Genomic DNA, 18,859 nt, shown 5'->3' on the forward strand with positions numbered 1-18,859 from the left:
TGAGGTGGGAGGATTGCTTGAGCCTGGGAGGTCAAGGCTCCAGTGAGCCAAGATCACACCATTGCACTCTAGCCTGGGTGACAGAGTGAGACCTTGTCTCAAAGAAAGAAAGAGAAAGAGAGAGAGAGAGAAAGAAAGAGGGTCCAGCCCCATCTTTTCACAGATGGGGAAACTGAGGCCCAGAGAGTTGAGGTGAGTTGTTCTGGATCATGCAGATAACTTGGAAGTAATGGGGTCTGGGTCTTCCATGCCTCAGAAGCTGGGAGTAGTGCAGGGAGCGTGTTGAGCTGGTGGCTGCTTTGACATCCTTCAGGGGTTGTCGTGTACACACTCACTTCTGAGAGATGGGAGATTCTGGTTCGAGGCCTGGTTTGCTCTCCTCTGCCTACTGCAGGACTCTGGAGAAAATCTTCCTTCTCTGAGGACCTTGGGGTCTTCAAGCGTAGTACCCATGGCACAGTCCTTTGGATTGCAGAGCGTGGTCAGGTTTGTGGGGTCAGAGGTTGCTGACCTCACCGTGGATGGAGCGCTTGTTCAACACGGGTTGCTCTACCCCCACTTCCAGAATTCCCATTCAGCGTGGTCTCCTTGAGCCCTGATAATTTGCATTTTGTGTAGGTTCCCAAGCGCTGTTCCTGCTGGTCAGAGAACCCATGTCGAGAGCTGGGGTTGTAGAGGTGAAGCAGATGAAGCACACGGCACTAAAACCTGCTGTGAGATCTCAGGCAAGGACTCCATCTTTCTGTGCCTTGGCTTCCTCAGCTGTAAAATGGAATGACAGAGCACTGTCCTCATAGATTAGTTGTAAGGATTAAATGAGTGATTGGGAGGTGGAGGCAGGCGGATCACCTAAGGTCAGGAGTTCGAGACCAGCTTGGATAATTGATTTTAATTGAAATTCATTTCGGTAATTCTTAAAGATAATAATACACTTTGATGTTTATTCATGAACATTACTGAAACACTCCTTCCTCCAGCTACGTGATAATATTTTCTTTCACTCCTGTGGGTGAGACCTAAGAAATGAAACTCGGCCGGGCATGGTGGCTGATGCCTGTAATCCTAGCACTTTGGGAAGTCTAGACCTCCTCCTGAGGTCAGGAGTTTGAGACCAGCCTGGCCAACATGGTGAAACCCCATCTCTACTAAAAATACAAAATTAGCCAGGCATGGTGGCTCAAGCCTGTAATCCCCGCTACTCAAGGAGGCTGAGGCAGGAGAATCACTTGAACCTGGGAGATGGAGGTTGCAGTGAGCCGAGATTGTACCACTGCATTCCAGCCTGGGTGACAGACAGAGCGAGACTCTGTCTCAAAAAAAAAAAAAAAAAAAAAATGGCTGGGCATGGTGGCTCACGCCTCTAATGCCAGCACTTTGGGAGGCCGAGGTGGGTGAATCACAAGGTCAGGAGATCGAGACCATCCTGGCTAACACGGTGAAACCCCATCTCTACTAAAAAAAAAAATACAAAAAATTAGCCAGGCGTGGTGGCACACACTTCTAGTCCCAGCTACTCGGGAGGCTGAGGCAGGAGAATCGCTTGAACCCGGGAGGTGGAAGTTACAGTGAGCCAAGATAGCGCCACTACACTCCAGCCTGGGCAACAGAGCGAGACCTTGTCTCAAAAAAAAAAAAAAAAAAAAAAAAGCACAAATATTTGTAAAGTGTGTAGAAACCCCCCAGGCACACAGTAAGCACTATATGCATGTTTGCTTTTTATTTTTTTTATTTTTTATTTTTTTAAGACAGGGTTTTGCTCTGTCACCCAGGCTGGATTGCTGTGGCATGATCATAGCTTGCTGCAGCCTTGAATTCCTGGGCTCAAGTGATCTCACCCTCCCAAGTAGCAGGGACTACAAGTACGCACCACCACGCTTGGCTAATTTAATTTAATTTTTTTTTTAGAGACAGGGTCTTGCTATGTTGCCCAGGCTGGTCTTGAACTCCTTGTCTCAAGTAATTCTCCCACTTCGGCCTCCCAAAATGCTTGGAATTATAGGCATGAGCCACTGTGCCTGGCTTAGTCTTCCTATTATTGTTGTTATTCTTATTGCCATGATTATTTACTTTCCCTTCCTCCACAGAGACTGTTCTGTTCACAGTGAATTCCTTGCCATTCTCCACATTTCCAGTGTGCTTTCACACTTCTGCCCTCTGCTCGAGCTGTTCCTTCTACTTGGGATGCTTCCTCCAACTTCTGCACGTTAAAATGCTGGCATTCTTTTAGACTCAGCTCAGATGATGACATGACTTGCTTCCCCTAACCAAGCTCTTGTTTCTTTTTTTTTTTTTTTTGAGACAGAGTCTCGCTCTGTGACCCAGGCTGGAGTGCAGTGGTGCGATCTCAGTTCACTGCAAGCTCTGCCTCCTGGGTTCATGCCATTCTCCTGCCTCAGCTTCCCAAGTATCTGGGACTGCAGGCGGCCGCCACCACGCCCGGCTAATTTTTTGTTTTTTTAGTAGAGACCGGGTTTCACCGTGTTTGCCAGGATGGTTTTGATCTCCCGACCTCGTGATCCGCCTGCCTCGGCCTCCCAAAGTGCTGGGATTACAGGCGTGAGCCACTGTGCCCGGCCCAAGCTCTTGTTTCATTCTGCAAATTATCCCATTACTTGGGCGTCAATCTCCTGTGCTGACCCACAAGCTCCTATAGATCTGACTTGGGGTTTTGCCGGTACAGAGAGTTTCCCAGGAATGTTACTTTCAAAGTCCAGCTCTGATGGTGTTTCAAGAAGACCAGCTCCATCGTTGTCAGTGGCAGCCGTCAGAGAAGCCTTCCAAGGCGTATGGGGTGGAGTCCCGTTTGGAACGTGGATTTTCCTTAATTAGTAAGAGTGTGAATTTAGCACTCCACAGCCCCAGGTTCATGTCTGCGTTTTGCCATTTGGTGTGATGCAGCCTTGAATAATTTCCTTAATCTTTTTTTTTGTGTCCTTTGCATCTTCATTTTAAAAGAATACCATCCTCACTTACAGCAGTGGGTTTTTGTGAGGATTCAGTGAGGTCTCATTTATGTAGTGAATACTGAGCACCTCCTGTGTGCCTGCTTTATGCTGGATGCCGGGAATCCAGCAGTGAGCAGGAGAGACCCTGTTCCTCCTGCCCTGGGAGAGCTGATGTTTTAGATGGACACAAGGGGAAGTATAGAAATGATAGTGTTGCCGTCTCGGGAGGATGCACCAGGAAGGAGATGGTCTTTGGGAAGCATTCTGTGCATGGTCTTGCAAGTAGGAGGCCCTTAGCAATTGGTATGTGTGATGATTACTGTTATCGCCGTAATTATTTGGGAGAAGAGGCAAAAACGGAAAGGAGGCATTGTGGGAAGAAGGAATAGTATCAGTACGGGGTCAAGAAGGCATTCCGTGTCAAAGTCGTAATAGTCACAGCCAGTGTTTATGGATGCCCTAGTGTGTGTCAGTTACTCTGCTAAGGACTTCCTAGGTGGCAAATTCATCTTAACCTCCAGGGAAGTGCTGTGTTATTCCCATTTTCCAGATGAAAGACATGGGGCACGGGGGAATTGGACCACTTGTCTGGGGAAGTGGAGGGGCGGGAGTCAAACCTAGATTCTTACCCCTGCATCTAGGGTGTGTGATAGGAAATGAGACTGAGTGGGGACAGGTCCTCATAGGGAGGGCTCAAATCTTAGAGGTCGTGGACTGTGTCCTCGTGCTGGAGTCCCTTAGATGGTCCCTGGATGGACAGGGTGGGGAAGTTCATGGTATGTCTCATTTTATGGTCCAGAAAGCCAATGGCATGCAGCCCCTCCGAGAGCGGGTAGGAAAGGACGGCTCCTCCCAGCCCCCTTCTGGTTGGGTTCTCCTGGTTGGTGGTGAGTTCCTGGCAGGGCTGGAGTTGTGGTGGGAGGTGATAGGCACAGTGCAACTCGTGGTTGGGAGCCTACTTTCTGGGGGGTGAGGATGCTGGTGGGCACTCCTTCATTGCAAGGATGCAGTTACTCACTGTTGCCTTTTCCTCATTTCTGTTCTCTGGGACCCTCTCTACTCAGGACTGGGCATGAGGGGAGCCCAGGAGAAAAGCAGACAGTGAAGATCCAAAGGACTTGTATTTGTTTCCAGCCAGTCGCCTCCCCAGTACCTATGGCTTGCTGGTTCCTGAGCAAACAGGTGCCTCAGGGAGTATCTTTATCTTTTGTGTGTGTGATGGCGTTGGAACCTCACAGTGACCTGGAGGCAGGCATCAAGAGGAGGCCTGTTGTTGTGGGATGATAGCAACTCTCAAGTCAGACACACTTGAGTTAGAACTCCAGCTGGCTTATGCATGAGCTTTGAGACCTTGGGCCAGACACTTCTCTCTGGTCCTCAGTTTCCTCATCTGTGCAACAGGGATCATAATAGTGATTATTTTGTGGGTGACAGATAATCGTTATGTGGCACCTAATGCATAGAAGTGCTCAGTAATTCATAGCAATGAAGATTTTGTTATTCTTCACCCATTTTACAGATGAGGAAACTGAGGCTCAGAGAAGTTAAGGGACTCTTCCCATGGCATTTTGCTTCCTGGTAATGGCTGGGCAAGTCTACAGATGGAAATGTTTTCCATAAGACCCAGGTTCCCCAAAGCCCTGCACCATTAGGAAAAGGCTGTTCCCCAACTGTGAATCTGCCCCCCAAAACAGTGAACCATGAGATCATGCCCCTTCTCTCTTGTGGGTTTCTCCCCGTGATTGTTTAAGTGTTCATACTCTGAGCAGCTCTTAAAGCCTTTGCAATTATTCCGGTTCTTCCTGCTTCTAGGAGTGAGTGAAAAGGAAGAAGGTATCACAGTCTGTCCAGGAAGGAAACAGAGGAGCAGGCGAATGCTCAGGAAACTGGATTCCTACTATGCGCTACCGTAGAACTGGGGCTGGCAGATTCTGCTCTGAAAACCCCCACCTAGAGCCAACTGCTGCCCCTAGTAATATGCCCAAAATGTTACCTGGATAAAGGCCTCATGCTTCCTGGATGAACCACAAAAAATGGTTGAGGCCATCTTGTTGAGGAACATTACATCCAGCAAGTATTTATTTCTTGCTCGCTTTGTTCTTGGTCAAGCCTTTTCACTTTTTGGCTGTCAGCCATTGCAAAACCTCCACAACAAAGAAGTGGAAAGTCATGCAATCAGAAAAGCCATAAACTGCAGTTGGGGCCTGGGGAAGAGGGAAGTTAGCTGAAGGCTTCATAAGCAAAAACGTCAGAAAACCTTCTGACATGTTAATAAAGATACTCTAGAGTCACATCTTGTGTGGAAACTCACATCCACGTTGTTGGGGCGGAAGTCAGAGTTGATGACTGGCCCGGGCCATCACCCCAGGCCTTCAGATAAGACGGTGGAACTAGGCCAGGCGCCGTGGCTCACACCTGTCATCTGAGCACTTTGGGAGGCCGAGGAGGGTGGATCACGTTAGCCCAGGAGTTTGAGACCAGCCTGGACAACATAGAGAGACCTCATCTTGACAAAAAATAAACAAAATTAGCCGGGTGTGGTGGTGTGTACCTGTGGTCCTCTCTACTTTGGGGCCTGAGGTGGGAGGATTGCTTGAGCAGTCCCTGGAGAAAGAAAGTAGAGCCAGGAACTATCATTGCTTAAACAGTTAACTGGACTCTAATAAGGTAGTAAAGCCCTTCCATGTACTTAGCTGCTCTCCCAATTCACAGATGAGAAAAATGAGGCCCAGAGAGGTTAAGTGATTTACCTGAAGTCACAAAGCTGATAGGTGGGGAATTCAAACTCAGGTGCATCTTTCTGCAAAACCCATTCTTTTTTCACTACTCCCTGATATCTGAGGAAACTTACTGGTGAGCAAAATGATCTCAAAAAGTAAAATATGAATGCCTCTCAGTGTCAGGCTCTGTGATAAGTGTAGGAAAAAAGAAAGAGAAGAAAAAACCCCACCAGACTGCAGTGCCTCCCAGCCCGTGAGCGCTCACAGTGGAATATGGGAAACAGAAGGGCAAACAGCATTTACCATACAGTATGGTGAGTGGTAGACAGACAGGACTGTGAGACATGGGAGGGTAGAGCTTAATCTAGTCGGGGTATTCAGGGAAGGCTTCCTGGAGAAGGGGATACTTGAGCTGAGGAGATAACAAGCAGCCCAAGATAAGATGGGAAGAGGGTATGGACATACCTGTTAGCTAGGACTCTTGAGAGACAAACCATAGCATTGAGCAAAAAGGTAAATTTATTGAGTTATGTAAGAAGTGAGCCTCAGGTATGGCTAGATCCAAGGACTCAACTAATTTCAGGGATTTATGTCTCCATCTCTTGGCTCCACCTTCCTAGGTTGGCTTTGCTCTCACGCAGGCTTTGCAGGTGGTGACTAGAGATGGCCCCCACACCTCCAGCCCTGTACCCTACTTGCTTAGCCTCCCCACAGAATTCTGTGAAAGTCTCCAGTTGAGTTTCGTTGACCTAGATTGGGTCAAATGTCCATCTTTGAACCAACACTGCAGCCTGGGAATGAAATGCTGTGATTGGCCAGGCCTAGGTTATATGTCTGCACCAGGGGTCGAAGGTGACTGAGAATGAAAATAAGAAAACCAGGGATGCATGGCACCCTTAGGGCTGATAGAAAGTCCATTGGACTGGAGAAGGGGTCTGATCATGACACCCCTCTAAGCCACGTGAAGAAATTGCATCCTGAAGACAGTGGGAAGCTTTGGAAGTGTAGTGAAGGCAGGGGGTGACATGCCACCATATGGGGACAGGCAGGGGTGGAAGCATGATCAGGTGGAGGACAATGGGGACTTGGACTGGGCTGCTGGTGATGGAGAGAAACAGCTGGATCCTGGGGGCGGTGAGTGTAATGCACCAGACTCAGTGGTGATTGGATCAGGGGTTCATGTAAATGCACAGGACCCAGTGGTGATTGGATCAGGGGTTCATGTAAATGCACAGGGCTCAGTGGTGATTGGATCAGGGGTTCATGTAAATGCACAGGGCTCAGTGGTGATTGGATCAGGGGTTCATGTAAATGCACAGGGCTCAGTGGTGATTGGATCAGGGGTTCATGTAAATGCACAGGGCTCAGTGGTGATTGGATCAGGGGTTCATGTACTTGCACAGGGCTCAGTGGTGATTGGATCAGGGGTTCATGTACTTGCACAGGACTCAGTGGTGATTGGATCAGGGGTTCATGTAAATGCACCGGACTCAGTGGTGATTGGATCAGGGGTTCATGGGAAGGAAGAGGTTCATGATGATCTTGGGTTTCTGGCTTGTTCCAACAGGCAAGCCTGGAAGAGAAACCAAGCTCAGGAGATCCCATTATGAGTTCAAGTTGTCTTGAGTTTGAAATGCTGTCAGGAATCCAAGTGACAGACTAGTGGAAAGTTGGCCATTTCACGGTTGCTATGCTGAGAGGGGCCTGTGAGGATTCTGTGTCCTCAGGATAAGGGGTGCAGAGTGACAGCTCTATCCAAAATATTCATTGAGCACCTACTAAGCTGCAGTGCTCAGTAAACAGAGCATTCAAGGCCCCCAGACAATGAATGCAGAATATGTAATATCATATGATGTGTTAGAAGGCAGTGAGTGCTGGGGGAGAAAAATCACGCAGGGTGAGGGCTTCTGGAGTGCCGTGTTGGTGGGGCAGGTTGCAGCATTAACTGGTTGATCAGAAGAGACCTTGAAGAGGTGAGATGTGAGAGAGGACAGGAGGGTGAGAGAGTGAGCCAAGTGGATGTTTGCGGAAAGTGCATCCAGGCAGCAGATGCAGCCAGGGCTCTGGCCCAGAGGAGGGAGTGTGCTTGTGTGTTTGAGGGAGAGCAAGGGGGCCAGTGTGGCTGGAGAAGGGGCAGGGGCCAGTGGGGTTGGGGGCAGAAAGGTAAGGGACAGGGCCAAACCTGTAAGGCAAATGAGGACTGGTTTTTCCTGAGTAAAGTGGGAGCCATGGGAGGGTGCGGAGCAGAGGAGAAGTCAGGAGCAAATGGCCTGACTTCTGTTTTCCTAAGGTCACTGTGGCTGCTTGCTGAAAATCAACTGATAAGACAAGGGCAGAATCAGGAAAGCTGGTGATGAGGTGGCTTGGACCAGAGTGGTAAGAAGTGAACGCCTGAGGCTGGGCACGGTGGCTCAAGCCTGTAATCCCAGCACTTTGGGAGGCCGAGACGGGCGGATCACGAGGTCAGGAGATCGAGACCATCCTGGCTAACACGGTGAAACCCCGTCTCTACAAAAAAATACAAAAAATTAGCCGGGCGCGGTGGCGGGCACCTGTAGTCCCCAGCTACTGGGGAGGCTGAGGCAGGAGAATGGCGTGAACCCAGGAGGCGGAGCTTGCAGTGAGCCGAGATCCGGCCGCTGCACTCCAGCCTAGGCGACAGAGTGAGACTCCGTCTCAAAAAAAATAAATAAATAAGAATAAAAATAAAAATAAAGATGTGAACGCCTGAAACAAACGCCTGGCAGTGCGGGTGGTGAGAAATGGCGGATTCTGGCTCTGTTTTAAAGGTGAAGTTAACAGGATTTGCTGCTGGATTGGATTAGGGTGAGAAAGAAGAATCAAAGCTGCCTTCAAGGTTTTTGGCGTGAGCACGAAAGGATGGAGCTGCTACCAGCTGCAGGTGGGGTATGCTGGGGAAAGGACCAGATTCAGGGAGGAAGAGAGTGGGCACCTACGTCTAAGTGAGGAGAGAGATTTGGGCTGGAGATGACAATTCAGGAGACGTCAGCCTGTGGGGAGCATCCAGGGGTGCTAGTATCTCCTGGGCTGGAGGGAGGAGAGAAGGCATGTAACCTAGGCCTAGCCAATCACAGCATTTCATTCCTAGGTTGCAGTGTTGCTTCAAAGATGGACATTTGACCCAATCTAGGTCAAAGAGACAAGTAGCCAAGTGTGACCTCCTGATACCTGTGCCAGAATGGCTGGGTTTGGCCCCGCATAAGAAAAAACCCTGTAAACTTTTTCATGGGTTGTAGAGAAAGAGGAAGACAAGCAGACATTACCTCCTTGGCATCTCATCAAAAGCCACCGTGGCCTGGCTGCTCATTTATTGAATGTGGGTCTGGGAGGTGTCCGTGCCAGGAGCTGGGGTGTGGGTGGCATGATCAGAGGCTGAAACTCAATTCCCCTTTAAGTTCCTGGCACCCGGCACGGAGCCTAGCCCTGGGAGAGCGCCGTCCTGCAAGTGTTGGTTGAATGAATAAGAAGAGTCTGTGTGTTCCTCTGCAGCAGCCGAGAAAGGTGTGTGGGGTGGAGTGGGGTGGGTAGCATACCCCAGCCAGCAACACCATTCCTCAGCATTTGACAATGTGTGATTCTTTAATTAATTTTCTTTCTTTCTTTTTTCTTTCTTTTCTTTCTTTTTTCCAAGACAGAGTCTTGCTCTGTCACCCAGGCTGGAGTGCAGTGGCACGATCTCGGCCCACTGCAACCTCCACCTTCCAGGTTCTCCCTGCTTCAGTCTCCTGAGTAGCTGGGATTACAGGTGCCTACGACCATGCCCGGCTAATTTTTGTATTTTTTAGTAGAAACAGGGTTTTACCATGTTGGCTAGGCTGGTTTTGAACTCCTGACCTCAGGTGATCCTCCTGCCTTGGCCTCCCAAAGTGCTGAGATTACAGGCATGAGCCACCGTGCCAGGCCATTAATTTTCTTTTTTTAGGAGACAAAAGTCTCTCTGTTGCCCAGGCTGGAGTGCAGTGGTGTAACCATGGCTCACTGCAGCCTCCAGCTTTTGGTCTTGAAGTGATCCTCTTGCCTTAGCCTCCCAAAGTGCTGGAATTACAGGTGTGAGCCACCAAGCTTGCTGAAAGTGTGATTCTTTAAGACTATTTTTATTCAAGTCTAACATGTTACAGAAAAGTGCATACTTCATAAACATACAGCTCAATGAATTTTCAAAAGACGAGCGTGTCCGTGTGACAAGCACCTAGATCAGTAGCTGAATGTACATAGCGCCCCTCCCTGCCCCAGGACACCTTGCTCCCCCTCCAGTTACCTCTTCCCCCCACCAGGGGTAACCACCATCCTGACATCTCCCCCTAGAATTTCACCTGCTTTTGTACTTTATATCCATGAAACTATTACTGGAACGGGGTCCTGATCCAGACCCCAAGAGAGGGTTCTTAGACGTTGTGCAAGAAGGAATTCAGGATGAGGCCGGGTGCAGTGGTTCACGCCTGTAATCCCAGCACTTTGGGAGGCCGAGGCGGGCAGATCATGAGGTCAGGAGATCGAGACCATCCTGGCTAACACGGTGAAACCCCGTCTCTACTAAAAATACGAAAACTTAGCCGGGCGAGGTGGCGGGCGCCTGTAGTCCCAGCTACTCGGGAGGCTGAGGCAGGAGAATGGCATGAACCCAGGAGGCGGCGCTTGCAGTGAGCCAAGATTGCACCACTGTACTCCAACCTGGGCAACAGAGCAAGACTCCATCTCAGAAAAAAAAGAAAAAAAGAAAGAATTCAGGGTGAATTCATAACGTGAAAGCAAGTTTACTAAGGAAGTAAACAAACAGTAGAATGGCTACAGCATAGACAAAGCAGCCCAGCGGACTGCTGGTTGGCTATATTTATGGTTATTTCTTGATCGTATGCTAAATAAGGGGAAAGGAGTGGGCAGTTCCCGAACTGAGGGTTCCTCACCTTTTTAGACCATACAGGGTAACTTCTGGAGTTGCTATGGCATTTGTAAACTGTCATGGCGCTGGTGGTGGGAGTGTCTTTTAGCATGCCCATGCATTATAATTGGCCTATAATGAGCAGTGAGAATGACCAGAGGTCACTTTTGTTGCCATCTTGGTTTTGGCGGGTTTTGTCCGGCTTCTTTATTGTATCCTGTTTTATTAGTGGGGTCTTTATGACCTGTATCTTATGAAACCAGTCCTGCTGACTTCCTGTCTTTGTGACTAAGAATGCCTGACCTCTTGGGAATGCAGCCCAGCAGGTCTCAGCCTCATGCGTATCGGAGAGATGGAGTCGCTGTGGTTCCAATGCCTCTGACAGAACCATGCGTTATGGTCTCTCTTGTGCTGACTTCTTTCGTGCATCACAGGTGTTATTACTGCCTAAGGTTCTGGTTTGTTCTTTCTCCTGGCTGTTTAGTATATATCTATTTATTTATATTTACTTATTTATCCACTCTATTGCCAACGGGCATTTGGATAATGTCCAGTTGGGGGCAGTTACGATCGTGCCACCGGGAACATTTTGTTATGTGCCCTTTGGTGAACAGTTGAATGCATTTCTCGTGATGTGTAATCAGCAGTAGAATTACTGGGTTGTAGAGAAGGTGCACATTCAGTCTTTGTCTCAGTTAAGCCAGAGTTTTCCAAAGGGGTTGTACCAGGTTTCCATCCCGCCAGCAGAGTATGAAAGTTCTGGTTGCATTACATCCTTGCCAACACTTGGTATCCTTTTCTCTTTTTAGTTATTTGGTTATGTAATGATCCCACAATGTACTTTAAATTTCCTTTTTTTCCCCATGGGTTTGAGTTTGAGCACCTTTCATATGCTTATTGACTACTTAGATAACCTCTTTTATGAAGTATATCTTCAGATGTTCCCATTTTTCTATTGTGTTGCCTGTCCTTTTTTTTTTTTATTGATTTCACAGAACTCTTTATATGTTCCAGGTATAAATATTTGTTTGATATGTATTACAAATGTCTTTTTTCATGCATGACTTCATTTGATCCATAAGAGGAGGAACCAGGAATTTTAAGCCTCGAGGTCATTGGAATCCAGGACAAGCTTCACCTGTGTAAGGCTCAGTTTTCCTCTCTGAATCCTGTGGATATTAGCTCATTGCCTGGTATATAAATGGAACTGTCACTGATATTATCACCTTTGCTGGGATGAGGAAGCCCTGAATTAAAATGGGTAAAACTGGCCTTGCATGGCTTTCAGCCTAAGTCGTCCCTGTTTCTCAGGTCTGTATACCAACTTGCGGGCTAGGCCTTGAAAATACACAGTGAGCAAGGCCCATTTCCTACCCTTGGAGGGGACTGTGCCAGCGGTGAGCGCAGCAGGCTGTGGGAGCCCAGCAGAAACACTAACTGGGCTAAGGCATTGTGGAAGGCTTCCTGGAAGACGTGAGTCTCAGGGTGGAGTAAGCCTCTTCTGTTCAGGTTCAGGCTTGGGCACCTTTGTGCATCAGGCACTGGACAGATACCTGGGAGATGGAGAGAATTGGCTTAGTCTCACCCCTCTCTCACCCCGCAGTAGATCAGTGTTCTTGATAGAGAAGACTGCACCCCCAGGGGACAGTTGGCAATGCCTGGGGACGTTTTTGGTTGTCAGGACTTGGGGAGGGGATGCTACTGGCATCTCCTTGGTAGAGGCCGGGGATGCTGCTAAACATCCTACAATGCACGGGACAACCCCACCCCACACTGCCACAAAGAATGATCTGGTCCAAATGTCTGTAGTGCAGACTGAGAAACTCCAAAATGGACAATTACAATACGATGTGAGTGGGGGAAGAGGGGAGAGCAGAGGGATTAGGAGTGTTGTCCTGGCCTTAAGGAGTTTGTTTGTTGGTTTATTTATTTATTTACTTACTTTGAGACGGAGTCTTACTCTGTCACCCAGGCTGGAGCACAGTGGCTCAATCTCAGCTCACTGCAACCTCCGCCTCCCAGGTTCAAGTGATTCTCCTGCCTCAGCCTCCCGAGCAGCTGGGATTACAGGCGCCTGCCACCACGCCCAGCTAATTTTTGTAGTTTTTTTCTTTTCTTTTCTTTTCTTTTTTTTTTGAGACAGAGTCTTGCTCTGTCGCCAAGTTGGAGTGCAGTGGCGTGATCTCAGCTCACTGCAACCTCTGCCTCCTGGGTTCAAGTGATTCACCTGCCTCAGCCTCCCGAGTAGCTGGGATTACAGGTGCGTGTCACCATGCCTGGCTAATTTTTGTATTTTTAGTAGAGACGGGATTTCACTATGTTGGCCAGGATGGTCTCGATCTCTTGACCTCGTGATCCGCCTGCCTCAGCCTCCCAAAGTGCTGGGATTGCACGCATGAACCACCATACCCAGCCGAATTTTTGTATTTTTAATAGAGACAGGGTTTCACCACGTTGGCCAGGCTGGTCTCGAACTCCTGACCTCAGGTAATCCACCTGCCTCGGCCTCCCAGGGAAGTGCTGGGATTACAGGCACGAGCCACCACGCCTGACCAGGAGTTTATGAATCTTCGTGCCCATCAAGGGAACCACGAACCGCATGTGGCTGCAGAGCCCTTGAAATGTGGCTACTGTGGCTAAGGAACTGAATTTCAACTCTCTATCTATTTTAATTTCAGAACAGATACTCATTCCTATTCTTAGAAAACTTTTAAGTGTGTGTGCAACAATTTGGGTATGTGGATGTACTTTGTTCAACTATCAATTTTATGAAATCTCGGTACAGATTAGCTATTTCTACCAAGAATTTAGCATCCAAATTGAGATATGCTGAAAGTAGAAATTATACCCCGGGTTTCAAAGACTGAGTACTTTAAAAAAAAAAAAAAAAAAAAAAGACTATAAACTATCTCAGTAATGTTTTTATTGATTAATGATAATATTTTATATATATTGAGTTAAATAAAAATATTATTAAATTAAATTTACTTCTGTAATGTAGCTACTGGAAAACAGAATTTGAAGTGTGTCTCACACTGCATTTCTATTGGGTGGCGCTGTTACTACAGGAAGGAGCTAGAATTCTGTGGAAGGTTTTAGGCAGGGGCTGACATCCTCTGACCAACATGACAAGGGGGGATTCCAGAGAACAGGCAAGTCTGGCCACAGGGAGACTGCGTGGCCTGGGAGACCTGAGCCACAGCTGCCAAGAGAAGCCCTGATTCCCCAGAGAGGAGGTGCCCGCTGCCAGTCTACAGGTGAGCAACGAGAATGGATTCAGAAGAGGGAGGAGCCTTTTGGAGAGGCAGGCCCATAGCAAGGCTGACTGATCCTTCAAAGGAGCCTCCCAGCTAAAAGCCAGCAGGAAAGAGACCTTGGCCACCAAAGGTCTGCCAGCTCCTGGTGGTCACCACTCCAGACACCTGCCAGCTTGAGCCTGACCCTTGCCTCCACCCTGGCTGCTTCCTGTACCGCTCTCAGGTTTGAAACCTCATCTTTTGCTGCTTGGCTCTGCTCGCTACTACTTACCAGCTGTGTCACCTAGAGCAAGTGGCTTTCCTTCTCTGGGGGCTGCCAGCTTTGCACGGCCTGCCCATGTTGCAGCTAGAGCTCAGGAAAGATCAGAGATGCCCACAGGTGACAAATCTTCCTGGGCTGGGTGTTTTGGAGGTGACATTATGAAGTGTCTGTGGGGGCTGTGCAGACAGTATTCTCTGTTTGCAGATGGCTTCCCCTCTCTACTCTGTGTGTTATGTCCTCATTTCACTGCTGAGAAAGTGGAGGCTAAGAGAGGCGAAGCAGCTTGCCCAGGGTCACACAGCTCCACAGAGGCAGAATTCAGATGAGTAATGCTGACTTTACAGGTCATTTTTACACGGAGGAAACTGAGGCTAAGATGTGCAACTGGTGAGAGCAAAGTTGGGGTCTCATCTGGTTTCTTGGCCCGGGAGCACTTTCCCTCCTCTGCTCAGCCCTCCAGCGTTACCTGTTATTCATGACAGGGCAAGGCTTGTGCTGTGCCCAGTCTGGTCCTCCGTCCTGCATGACTGGCCATGAAGGGGCACAGAAGCAGCCTCGCCAGTGGCGCTCACAGATTTCCAGCCCACTAAGCCTGCTCCCTCCCTCAGGAACTCTGCTTCCTTTACTAGGTGACCTGTAACCTTGCCTCCTTCCTGCTCCAAGCAGCTGCTGAGAGCGAGAGTGGTTCATCAGGAAGCTGGTACGAAGACACACAGGCTGTGGCCAGCTCCTAAAAGTCAGAACTGGGAGAGGCCTTAGAGGTCATTGGCCCCTGGTGCTGGTTGTCTAGACACCTCCTTCAGCCTCAGTCTCCGTAGCTGGAAAATGGGAGGAATCGTCAGCTTGGCAAAAACGGCAACCTCCGGCAACACAAAGTTGGTGCAGAAGGGGAACATGCAGACTGCTGGCAGGAGGGTCTTTGGGAGGGCACTTCGGCAGTGTCTGCTGAAATATAAAGGAAGAGTGGCCCCTGAGCCCGCCAACCCCCTATAGCTAGCTACCTAGAGCTGTGCTTCTCAAATCGTATTGTGCATGGAAACGCCTGGGGTCTGGTTAAAATGCCGGTTCAGTACCTTCTAAGGCATGGGACTAGCAGGCTCCCAGGTGGCCTTGCTGCTTGCAAGACCCTGGTAAGGCCCTAGGGCACTTTTCATGCATGGGCACAAGAAGGCAGGGTCCTTTGTGAGGGTATGTCATTGCAAGAAGATGAAAGCAGCTTAATGTCTGTCAGAAGGCCTTGGCTAACTGAACGGTGTGCTGTTCCTGCCGGGATGCTCTGGAACAATTAAGAAGAGGGAGGGAGGGCCGAGCGCGGTGGCTCACTCCTGTAATCCCAGCACTTTAGGAGACCGAGGCGGGCAGATCACGAGGTCAGGAGATTGAGACCATCCTGGCTAACATGGTGAAACCCCCTCTCTACTAAAAATACAAAAAAATTAGCCAGGCCTGGTGGCAGGCGCCTGTAGTCCCAGCTACTTGGGAGGCTGAGGCAGGAGAATGGCGTGAACCTGGGAGATGGAGCTTGCAGTGAGCTGAGATCATGCCACTGCACCCCAACCCCGGGCGACAGAGTGAGACTCCGTCTCAAAAAAAAAAAAGAGGGAGGGAGGGTGGGAGGGAGGGAGGTCCATCAAGGTGCTGCATGTTGATGTGTCTTGTCTTCTGCAAGGGTATCAGTGCCCTCTGGAGGCTGGGGCTTTGTCTTGTTTACTGCTTTGGCCCCGGTGCTAGAACAAGGCCCAGCACACAGTAGGTGCTCAAGCAGTGTTTACTGGATGGTAGTGCAAACATGCTGACACGGAAAGACCTCGGGTTGAGTGAACCCAGCCAGTTTCAGGAGGCTATGGAGAATCCAGGGCTTCTTAACCTTGGCACGACTGACATTTAGGACTGGATGATTCTTTGTGCTGGGGGCTACCTGGGCATTGTAAGATGTTTAACAGCATCCGTGGGCTCTACCCATGAGATGATACCTAATTGGAACAACCAAAACTATCTCTGGACATTACCAGTGGTTCCCTGAATGGCAAAGTCGCCCCTGGTCCCAGCACTTTGGGAGGCCGAGGCGGGCAGATCACTTGAGGTCGAGAGTTTGCGAACAGCCTGACCAACATGGTGAAACCCTGTCTCTACTAAAAATACAAAATTAGCTGGGCGTGGTAGCGCATATCTGTAATCCCAGCTACTTGGGAAACTGAGGCAGAATTGCTTAAACTTGGGAGGCGGAGTTTGCTGTGAGCTGAGATTGCTCCATTGCACTCCAGCCTGGGTGACAGGGTGAGAGTCCATCTCAAAAACAAAAAAAGAAAAAAGAAAAAGCAAGTGTGGATGGCTCCCCTCCAAACTAATCAACAGCAGTTACCTCTCAGAAAAGGGGGAAGAACATAGGATTGGATCTTTTATTCCAAAGAGACTTATGCCTTCTCTCTCCAGTTTTTAATATGGCGATTATACCTGTGAGTTGAGCAATTAAGTGCATCTTAAAAGTAGAAAGGTACATGGACTGGCTTGTACAGCTGTGAGGATTTAGTGAAGTTACACACCCGGAGCATTCAGCATGGTGTCTGGCTCATGGTGGGGGTGCCGCCGAAGGACACCATTGTTTTATTGTATTGCATCTCTCCAGCAGCCCCTAAGCATACAGAAGCAGATAAGACCTTCTCGCATATGGGCAGACTGGAGCTCAGAGAGGGAAAGGGACTCGCCCAAGGTCACACAGCAAAGGAGAAGCTAGGCTTGCCTTCATGACTCCAAAGTAGGGACAATTTCTCCTCTGCCATCCTGCGACCCCCGCCGGGTTCTGGGCCTCCTGGTCTTTGTATCTGTGGATTGAGGCTGTGTGAGCTGCTTCAAGTCGCCCAGCTTGTTGTCTGCTCGGTGTTCACCAGCCCGGCTGGCACCCAGGAAGCAGGCAAGGCTGGAGATGTCAGGGGGTGTAGCCTGTGGGAGTTGTGCTCTGGCTTTGTCCAGCAGCACTGGGGGGGCTGCCAGGGATTTGGAGCTGGCGAGGAAGGACCTTGGCAGAGATGTCCCCTGTAGGTGGGTACTGGACTGGCTGCCAGCCCTATGCAGTTTCAAAGTCATGCTGCTCACCCACTGCTCAAACATCTGCCATGGCTCCCTAGTACCTAAGCCTCAATTTTCCTTTCTGTGCCTGCTGGGATAGCATTCCATGTCCTACAAAGGACTCTCCATGAGATTGCTAGATTCCAGATACTAATAATAGTAATAATGATAATAGGACCTAGAGTACCTGCTGTTTGCTAGGCGTGGAACTGAGTGCTTCACATGCAGTATCTTATTTAATCCTTACAACAGTCATATGGCACTGCTGTAATATGATTCTCATTTTACAAAAGAGGAAACTGATGCCCACAGAGGTTAAGTGTCTTTTGCCCACGGCCATGTAGCTCTGTAGCCAGCATCTGTAGCCTGACTCCGGAGCCACACTTTAACCAGGAGGCCGTCACACCTAATCTTGTTAGAAGAGCAAGCCAGCATGATGCCAGCAGAGAAGGCCTCTGGGTGCATGGGAAGAACCCAGCCAGGTGTTCAGGCCTGGCCGTGCCATTAACTTGCTGTGTGACCTTGGTCACACTCTCCTTTCTGAGCTTGCCCAGGCTTTCTCTGAGGCCACTGCTGGCTCTGCATTCCAGAGCTCAAGGATCCAAAGTTATGCATCAAATCTAGAAATCATCTTCTCTTATTTTATATCGTATTACAGCGTTGATATGTATATGATACATATACATTGATATGATATGCTCCTATGCCTGGTCTGTCACACTGTGTGGATTTCCTCAGAGGCTCCTAGAAGGCCCTGCTGTCCAGGCTAGGAGGTTTCTGGGGGCCCCAAGCTCCCTGGCTCCTGGGTGAAGGTGTGAATAGAACCATGCTGTTAAATGGGGGTTTGCAGAAACCGGGGTTTGACCTGGGAGAGCCCTAGGCAGCAGGGGATGATCAAGTGAACAAGATAATATTTTAATGCAAAATTTGAAAAATTGAAACTAACGGATGAACCTTGAACAGAGTGTGCTAAGTGGAAAAAGCTGGTCATTAAAGAGCATGCTTTGTGTGAATCCATTTTTATGAAATGTTCAGAATAGGTGAACTCATAGAGACGGAAAGTAGTGTAGTGGTCTTCTAGGGCTAGGAGGAGAACAGCGTTAGAGTTTGATACCTAAGGGTACAAGGTTTGTCTTTGGGTGATGAAAATATTGCAAAATTGACTATGACTATATGAAAACTCTGTGAGTGTACTACTCTGAATATGCTAGAAACCTGTGAATACAGTAAACTCTGTGATTATACTAACGACCATTGAACTGTACACTTTATTTATTTATTTATTTTTTGAGACGGAGTCTCGATCTGTTATCCAGGCTAGAGCGCAGTGCCGTGATCTTGGCTCACTGCAACCTCTGCCTCCCAAGTTCAAGTGATTGTCCTGCCTCAGCCTCCTGAGTAGCTGGGATGACAGGCACCTGCCACTGCACCCTGCGAATTTTTGTATTTTTAGTAGAGATGGGGTTTCACCATGTTGGCCAGGCTGATCTCGAACTCCTAACCTCAGGTGATCCACCCGCCTCGGCCTCCCGTAGTGTTGGGATTACAAGCGTGAGCCACTGCACCCGGCCCATGAACTGTACACTTTAAATAGGTGAGTTGCATGATATGTGCATTATCCCTCAGTAAAGCTGTTATAAAGCAATCTAAATGCAAAAATATCCATGAAAAACAACATATAAAAATTGTAAATAATGTCAGGATCAGTA

General features: G+C 48.8%; 1 protein-coding gene across 5 annotated transcripts in view; it reads left to right on the forward strand.

The window, feature by feature from the left end:
• The window catches only part of TPST2 (tyrosylprotein sulfotransferase 2), a 64,315-nt gene that overhangs the window by 11,085 nt on the left and 34,371 nt on the right, over positions 1-18,859 (forward strand). For 2 of the 5 annotated variants that reach the window (XM_010375580.2, XM_030914932.1), the window contains exon 1: positions 13,906-14,045. The exons of the other annotated variants lie outside the window; for them this stretch is intronic. The gene's annotated coding sequence lies outside the window, so the exon portion shown is untranslated. Of the gene's footprint in view, positions 1-13,905; positions 14,046-18,859 lie in introns of those variants that run through there. 5 annotated transcript variants of the gene reach the window in all.

This window comes from Rhinopithecus roxellana, chromosome 13 (genome assembly GCF_007565055.1).
Source record: "Rhinopithecus roxellana isolate Shanxi Qingling chromosome 13, ASM756505v1, whole genome shotgun sequence".
Classification (NCBI taxonomy): domain Eukaryota; kingdom Metazoa; phylum Chordata; class Mammalia; order Primates; family Cercopithecidae; genus Rhinopithecus; species Rhinopithecus roxellana.